General features: G+C 40.6%; 1 long non-coding RNA gene across 1 annotated transcript in view; it reads right to left on the bottom strand.

Annotated features, from left to right (window-relative positions):
* Nucleotides 1-3768: 3768 nt before the first annotated feature.
* Nucleotides 3769-8571, bottom strand: part of LOC109310577 — a 15606-nt gene continuing 10803 nt past the window's right edge. The window contains exon 3 of the long non-coding RNA XR_002101259.1: nt 3769-5478. This is a non-coding gene — a long non-coding RNA (uncharacterized LOC109310577). The remainder of the gene's footprint in view (nt 5479-8571) is intronic.

Below are 8571 nucleotides of genomic sequence, written 5' to 3'. Positions count from 1 at the left end.
GACCCAAAAGGCACCAGTTGTCAAGCCAGAGGGGCATGGGGTGGGGAGAGGGGGCCCAGCACACTCTCCAGTGGACCTGGAAGTGGACCAGAAGTGCTTATGGTCCACTTCTGAGTCTGCTGCCAAATGTGATGGGGAGCCCCTCATGCTTCTGTGGGACACTCCATCCGCCCCATCATCACAGCATTCATGAGTCCCGGCTACTTAAGGGTATGTAGAAAAAACGTTTAAAGCTGTCTCTATGCCCAAATCTCCAAATCTTTCTGAATCTCTCTGAATCGATTCAGAGGGTTTGGATTCAGTTTGGAGAGATTAAAGGGTCCTCTGATTCAATTTGAATTGGGAGAGTTGGCCACTGAACCTCACATGGGACCAAAGTTTCACACAGCCCTAACTCCCACCCAAATACTGAGGAGAAATTTGATAACTTCCATAGACACTTTTAACAGGTAATATTTCCCTTCCCTGAAATTAATTTGTATATAAAGCAAAAAGAGAGGAAAGAACATGGCATACACTTGGGAATTTCTTCTCATCTTCCTCAATGCCCTCTACTTGCATTTTTTTTGTCAGCGATTAGTCCTAGGGCTGAAGAACATATTCAAACAGGTCCATCTCCAACCCCTATGGTAACAGATAGCTGGCTTCTGTGAAGATATCATACTGGTTCTGACTACTTTACTTATTCTGTGCCATCTCTCACTGCCATGGGTGGATCTAGGATTTTGAAAAAGGGGGTGAAGATGGTGTGGCTCATTACTGCATATAACACAACAAACAGTAAAGACAAACTAGATGCTTAAGTAATATGCTAGAGGCCTCACACCCCAATTTAGGATCAAAGCAAAAACAAATATAACTTTATGGGAATGTTTACTAATCTCTTAGATAATATATTAAATTAAAAAAACACAAACTAGGCACAAATAGTCAAAAGATATGGTTTCACTAGTCCTGTAGTCATTATAGTAAATGTACATCTCTTATTCAGATTCATAAAACAAAATCCACTTTTCCTGAGAACCTTGACAGTGCCTCTAATACTTCAGTGTCAGTTGTTTTTACATTTGAGTTAAGATTTTCACCTAGAACTTAAAACAACCTGCAGGATATGAAACAGAAGAGAGACTTTACCAGGAATGGCTAAAAGACAGCAATACTACCGAAGAAAGGATAATTTAAATATTGAGGCATCAAGACCATTAAAAAGGATATAAGGTTGTTAACTCCTGTGAAGTGAAGAGAGATTAGAAGGAATCAGGTAGATTTTAATGAGCTATGAAGTCCACTGATGCCTTCAGCACTGCCTGAATAGAAAGGATACTGCCTCTCCTAGGAAGTTGGTTTTAAAGTTTAGGTGGAGAAGGAACGGGGGGGAATGGGGGCAAGGAGGGGAGCAGCAACTGCACAACTGCACTCCCCCATCTCTACCTGCGCACTGCAATACTATTTTACCCTCATCCCTGGCTGCTATATTGCCTCCAGCTATCATACCAAGTATAGATCCTGATCCTTAGGCTCCAAATACAGACCTATAGCAATTACATCTTCAGTAGCACAAAATCCCAATTACTTTTTACCACAAAAAAGAAAATCCTTCTTCTCCTCTGTCCAGCTGTGAAAAACTGAAGTTACATTAAAGCAACTATTCACTCAGGGCATATAATTCTGTGGCACATCCTTCACACAATGAGGATAACAGTGTTTTGATACATAGGCATCATACACATAAATGAATCATAAGCAAAACAGCCAAAATACTCAGACAGGAAGGGTGGTAAAATACATGCAACTATGGCCCACTTAATTTGCTCTTCTGGTTCATCATTGGTTGATGGCAGAGGGCTCCTTCCTTAGAGGTTCAGAACTGCCATTTTCTTACTTCAGGTATTCAGAACAATTAAAAGGAAATGAACATTTTCGCTATATCCTACAGACTGTCATGACAGCCAAAGTGCATAAATATTCACACTAACAACTATACATTACAGAGGTTTATAATGCCGGTTTAATAGAATGTAGATCCAATTCAGAGACAATGTTATTCTACTCTTTCCCTTATGCACAGGAAGCACAGACTCGAGACTACATTTTCAAATGCCAGTAGGAAATTGGCATCCATCCTGCATCTATATTTAGGCACCTATTAAAAAATTTCCCAATTTTCAGGATAGCCAAACACCCAGCATTTCTGTTGAAGCCGCCTTTTGAACATGAAGGCACTTTCTTTAGGTACTTAAATGATATAGTTGCCCAATTTCAGACATTCAGAATTGTGGAAATCCTTACTTGAGACCCAAAGGTACTAATTCCTTCATTTTTTGTTTTTGTTTTCATGAGATTGTGCCATAAAACTTCATTGGTTGCATGTTATACTGTCAGTACTGCTATTAGCTTCTGGAAAGTTCAGTTTGTACTTGTATTTCAAGAAAACTAGAACATGAATATATTGGAAATGAAGTCCAGTGACATGCCTGGAAATAGCCAGATGGTACAAAATCAAGTACTATTAAGTGATTCTGTTACTGCAGAATACTGCCCCAACTTCTGCAATGCAGTCACAAGGAGGCAACTGGGGGGAAAAAAAGCAGCAATAAAAGAAAGAAAAATGTTGTCACAGAACTCCAGGGCTAAAACCGGAAGAACAATAAGAAACAAGGATAAAATCTTACCAGCCCTAATTAAATGCTACAAAACTTGCTGTTTGTATATGTACCATAATGGGAAAACTACTGAATTACCAATGAGCATATCAAGAAAGACATAGAAAGAGGGGGATAGAAAAAGAACCAGTACATAGTCAGGTAACAGAGAACAGTCTAAACTATCCTCTTTGGGACTCAAATGTCTCTTGGACTACCTATGGACCACACTGTGCTTTGTCTTTAAGCAGACACTCTTGTTGATGCAGGTCTAATATGGCATTAATAAAATATTAAATAAAGACTGGGTCACAGTTTTTAGAGGTTATGGTCTTTTAAAAAAGTCTATTACCTCATTCACTATCTTCAGGGGGAAGAAAGAAGCTTAGGGCCTATGGTTGGTGCTAGAATTTAGGGTACAGTGCCAAATTTTTCCTCCTCATAATTTTCATGTTTGCTTCAGGAAATGTATACGTTTTCACATTTAAAAACTTTATGTTACATTCTCCGTATGCTAGTGACAAAGCATACATAGCCCCATGGCAATGACAGTCTCTCCATTAACATAGGAATCATAGGAAAGTGAAGCTGGAAGGGGCCTTTAGTCCAACCCCCTGCTCAAGGTAGGAGCATCCCTGACTAAACCACCTGAGCTAAGTGTCTGTCTAATCTGTTCTTGAAAACCTCCAAGGATGTTTCTCTATGAAGTCTGTTGCAATGTTTGACCATCCTCATAGTCAGAAAGTTACCCCTAATTTCCAACCTAAATTTCCCCTATTGAAGTTCGAGACCAATGCTCCTAGTCCTGCCTGCCAACGTCACAGAGGAAAGCCCATCTCCATTTTCTCTGTAATTGCCTTTCAGGTATTTGAAGAAAGTTATCAAATCACCTGTCAGCCTTCTCTTCTCCAGACAAAATAACTGTAGGTTTTTTTGGCCTTTCTTCATATGTCTTGCTTCCCAGACTCCTAATCATTTTTTCTGTGCTGTGCTAGACTCTTTCCAAACTGTCCACATCTTCCTTGAAGTGTAGGGCCCAAAAGTAGACACAGTACTCCAGATGAGGCTTCACCAGTGCTGAACACAGTAGACAAATCATTTTTCTTTATTTGTGAGTGACAGTCCTGTTAATATAGCCCAATAGCTGTTGGCTTTTTTTGCAACAAGAGCACACTTTTGGCTCATACTCAACCCATGGTCTACTGAACTCCCAGGTCCTTCTCGGTAGTATGGCAGCCTAGCCAGTAATTCCTCAGTTTGTATTTGTGCATGCAATTATTCCATCCCAAATGCAGGACTGTTCATGTGTCCTTGTTGAATTTTATTTGTTTGATTGTGCACCATTTCTCCAATCTATCCAGGTTATTCTAGATACTAGCCAAAGCCTCCAGAAAAATTGATATTCCACCCAACTTGGTGTCATCCACAAATTTGCAAAGTAGGTGCTCAACCCTACTGTCCAATCATTGAGCTGTTGAGCCACTGATCAATGATAATTACTCACTAAGTACAAGGATCCAACTAGTTATATGTATTTTAATCTATTCTGTATTTCCTTAGTTTGTTAATGAGAATGTCCTGGGAGAAAGTGTCAAAAGCCTTGCTAAACACATAAGACATCCACTATTCTATCCCCATGCCTGTCAGGCATAACTTGCTCTTGGTGAATTCATCTGTTCCTGATAACCTTGTTCTTCTCCAGGTGCTTCCAAAAGAAAACACCTAGATTCCTTGATGACCTATTCCATGATCTTTCCAGGTATCAAGGTCAGGTTGACTGGTTTGTAATTCCCTGCATCCTCCTTCTTCCCTTTCTTAAAAATGGGTGCTCATATTTGCCCTTTTTCACTCATCCCAGACCTCACCTGACCTCCACGAGTTTCGAAAGAGGATAGCCAATAGCCCCAAAATTACTACAGCCAGTTCCTTCTGTACCTTAGGATGCATCCCATCTGGCCCTGCCAACTTGAAAGCCTCCAGCTTCTCTAAGGAAGCCCTAACCTGTTCTGTTATTACTCTGGGCTCTTTATCTCCTTCCCTATCTTTGCCGCCAACTGTACTTATCTGGTAGCTGCCCCCATTTGTGAAGACTGAAGTACAAAAGGCATTAAATACTTCAGCCTCCTCTGAATCATCCATAATAAGGTTGCCTTCTGTATTCTATAAAGGACCTATGAAAATGATCTTTGTGCTTGCTATAGATAGAAAGGATAACAACTTAATATGTTAGCAATGTATAGAATATGTTTAGAATATGAGGGGAAACTAAGAGTGTTTTATTTATCAAGAAATTAAATAAATGGTACTTTCCCCCCCAAATAACTCTGTGTTAAATAGCTACTTTTACAAAGATTTCAGAATGCATGATGCCCTTATGTTGAAAAAGTATTTCTATTTTTTTTCTTAAAGCAGCTTGCAGTTCATCTTAAAACTATACATTTGGCTCCTAAAATATTGCAGTTTAAAATTCAGAAGTGTTGAGCCCTCACCACTTCCCAATAATGCCAAATGAGTAAAGCTGTGTATTTTGTGCTTTTGATAATCAGCTGATTTCTTTAGGAATCTAAATCAGATCCTGGAAACTTAAATTTAAGTGCCTATCTTTTGAAATCTTGGTTTAATTTTTCTCAGGAGCTTTGAAATCCTCAGAGGAAAAGTCCCACTGAAATGAAAGGTATAATTTTTATATTATTATGTTTTTTGAACAGACAAAAATGACTTGCTGTGGTTGGTGCTACCTTCTAGAAATCAAAAGTGAGTTTCTTCTTTTTAGGGTATAAAGGTAAAATAAAATCTTGTGAACCAACGATTCTCAGGAGGTTGTTTTCCAGTGGAGCTAGGGGAAGAGGAAAAATGCAAGGATTAGCAATATATGAATAATTTAGCCTGCACTTATTCTCCTATTCATCTCATAATCTAATTTATCATTTTAATGATAGTTTTATGAACCAGATTCCAGATAGAGAGATCTTGGGAACTTGTAGTTACCATGTTTTTATTATATATATATTTCGGTTTGGGGGTGTGGTTTTTTTTTTGTTTGGTTGTTTTCTTTTAAGGCAAGGTGTTTTTAGTACATTTTTGACAAACAAAAAAGTACATTCCTTATTAAGCACATGCATATATTTCTTATTTTTTATTAAGGATATGTTTATAAACACATTAGAATAACAGTATGATGCAAACCAAATAGCGCAGAAAACTAAAGAGAAAGGAAAAGTGTTTTTACTATTAAAATAGGAAAGTGAAGAGACACATTTTCCCCATTTTTACACATACATTTGCAACCATATTGGTGAGATCTTCTCCAGTATAAATAAAAAAAAGCTTTGTACTTACCTATTAATTAAGAATAATGGAATGCCATAAGCTTGCATGTGCTACTGGTACCATAATTTGTTACTCCTCACCACAATAAATATATAGCTGATTAAAAATTCAGTATACCTTACATATATTAAATTGATATTATACTGTATATTGATTCAATTTACTCATCCTAGCAAGCTCACTGAATTCAAGGTAGGCACATTTTGGCCCTATTTATTAAAACAAAGATGTGTGAGGAGGAAGCGTTTTTCATTATCCAGCAATTTGGATTTAAAATTTAATAGTTCTAGTGAGGTATATAAACAAAGAACATTAATACAAAGACCAGACTTGAACTTCTAATTCTATTTTTCTTGCAAAATATGGCATAAGCTTTCATGTCTAATGGCTTAGAAGGAGTTTTGAAGGAGTTTCAGACTTCTGCAGTGCTTTAAAGCTTATGACACATAAGCCCCAACCCCAGAACAGATCTGTAAAAAGGCATATGCATATATATGTAGCCCGGGTGTACCCAGGGTATGTACTCCCCTTTCTGATTGAAGGGGATTGGCAGCAGACAGGGGTGCTCTGGGAGAGAATAGCAAGCTGAGTGCAGTCTCCCCACTCCCTATAGAGTCAGGACAGGACAATATTAAACTATATACAAATTTATTAACATTTACAGGGAACCCTAAATGAAAGCTGTTAATATAAAACTGATACAGCTATTTACATACAATATAGGACTAATAACTTCGATTCTCTACAAAGATGGATGACCACAACTGAGATTCAGGTAAGTTACAAGTAAACACAGGTAAGTAATGGGGAGGGGTCCTAGCAGGACCTCAATGTAGATTTTACATTCTAATGTTAGTTTTCTTACTGATACAGGAGCACACAATGCACAGGATAATATATCACAAAACATAAAATACAATATCACAAAATATAAGGCACAGTGTCACAAATTATAAGGCACAGAAGCGTAGAAGTAACCTTAAATCACTAAAAAGGTCCCTAAGGCCCTGCCACATTCCTAGGGCTTGGATTACGCTCTAGTGACCCATAAGGGAAGATCTTATTGCCTCTTAGGTCTCATACCAAGCCCCCTAGGCAGGCCACAAACTCAGAGGGACCCTCCCTGGACCTCCTCTCCAGAAACCCCTTTTTAGCCAAGAAGGACTTCACCTCCCCTGTGGGAGCCCTATTCCCCAGCAGCTCACGAATCCGATGCCCAGGTGGGGGTCCTTGTCCTCTCAGATGACTGAATCCCTGTTTGGATAAGCCTCTGACTCTCCCTGGGCCACTCCCTGTTCAGAGCCTTGAGCACCATCGCATGCTTTTGGGGGCTTTGGCTTTTGCTCAGGGTTGAAGGTCCAGACCACTTTGCATGGCTCCAGGGCTCGGTCCACTCCCAGACCCTCCATATAGCATCTGCTGCACTGGGTTCCCCGCCACGTGCCAGAAGACAGAACCTCGAGCTGCTGCGGCTGGCTCCCAGATTCTCGCTGGCTCTGTGCACCCAGAGCCATGGCTGCATGCCAGGGGTTGCAGACCCGAGCCTCTTGCTCCCAGGGTCTGGCTCCGTGCTGTGTGCACCGAGTGGCTGGAGACCCAAACTGTCTCACGCAGCTCCTAGGGTCTCGCCCCGTGCGTCGCACTGTGTATCAGCTGGGGCTGAAGCCATCCGCTGCTCCTGTACAGTGAGAGGCGTTCGTAGGGGCTCTTCTGCCAGCAGCATCTGCCGGCTAGGCAGCTGCTCCTCAGCTCTTCTTAACCCCAACATGTCTGTTGCGTGCTGGGCGCACAGCTCCTTTTATTCTTTTGGAGGCTCTTCCCCCCAAAGTTTTGCCAGACCTGCAGAGTGCAGACTTAAACCAGGTCTGGGGCTCTCTGCCTCACCCCAGATAGGGGCAGGACAAGCCCCTCTCTGCCATTACCTGATTGGTGGATGGGCTCCACCAATCATACTGGAGATTCTCCAAGCCTGGATGTCCAGGCTGTATCAGTAAGCTTGCCACACACACGTGCGCGCACACACACACACACATACACGCACACGCGCGCGCGTGCACACACACACATACATTTTTTCGACCAAGTTCAACCGAAAGCTCAGATTCTCTGTAAGTCTAACGGCCTGGGTATGCAGCACTGTTTGAAGGAATGATCCTAGGATATCTGCTAATTGATTTAGGTCACAGCTGTCATGTGCAGGGGCTGAACAAAAGCCAATCTACCATGGATACTCCACTGTAGTCTTTAAAATAAGCTTTGAAGAGATATATTGTTTTAATGAAACTTAAGTAGCCCTTCTACTAACCCTGTTCACTGAGGCAAGTTTCCCCTTTGGAAGATAAGTGGACAGGAAGCTGGTGAAGTCTACAGCTAAAACAGTATAATTATATACTGCTTCAGTATATAATTCAGTATATTACCAACTAATATATTTCAGTTGGTATTAAGATTAAATCAATCTCTTGTAGGCACCTGAGTCCAAAATGGCTGTCTTCAGAATCTCCACTCAGCTGTACCCGAACTCTGGAGACAACTACATTCTCGCAAGGGATTCAGTTTTTAATAATAAAATTTACCAAGTGCCTAAAGCTTTGCTGGT

Source organism: Crocodylus porosus, unplaced genomic scaffold (assembly GCF_001723895.1).
Source record: "Crocodylus porosus isolate Cpor-Errol unplaced genomic scaffold, CroPor_comp1, whole genome shotgun sequence".
Classification (NCBI taxonomy): domain Eukaryota; kingdom Metazoa; phylum Chordata; order Crocodylia; family Crocodylidae; genus Crocodylus; species Crocodylus porosus.
This window is presented reverse-complemented; position numbering and strand designations above follow the sequence as displayed.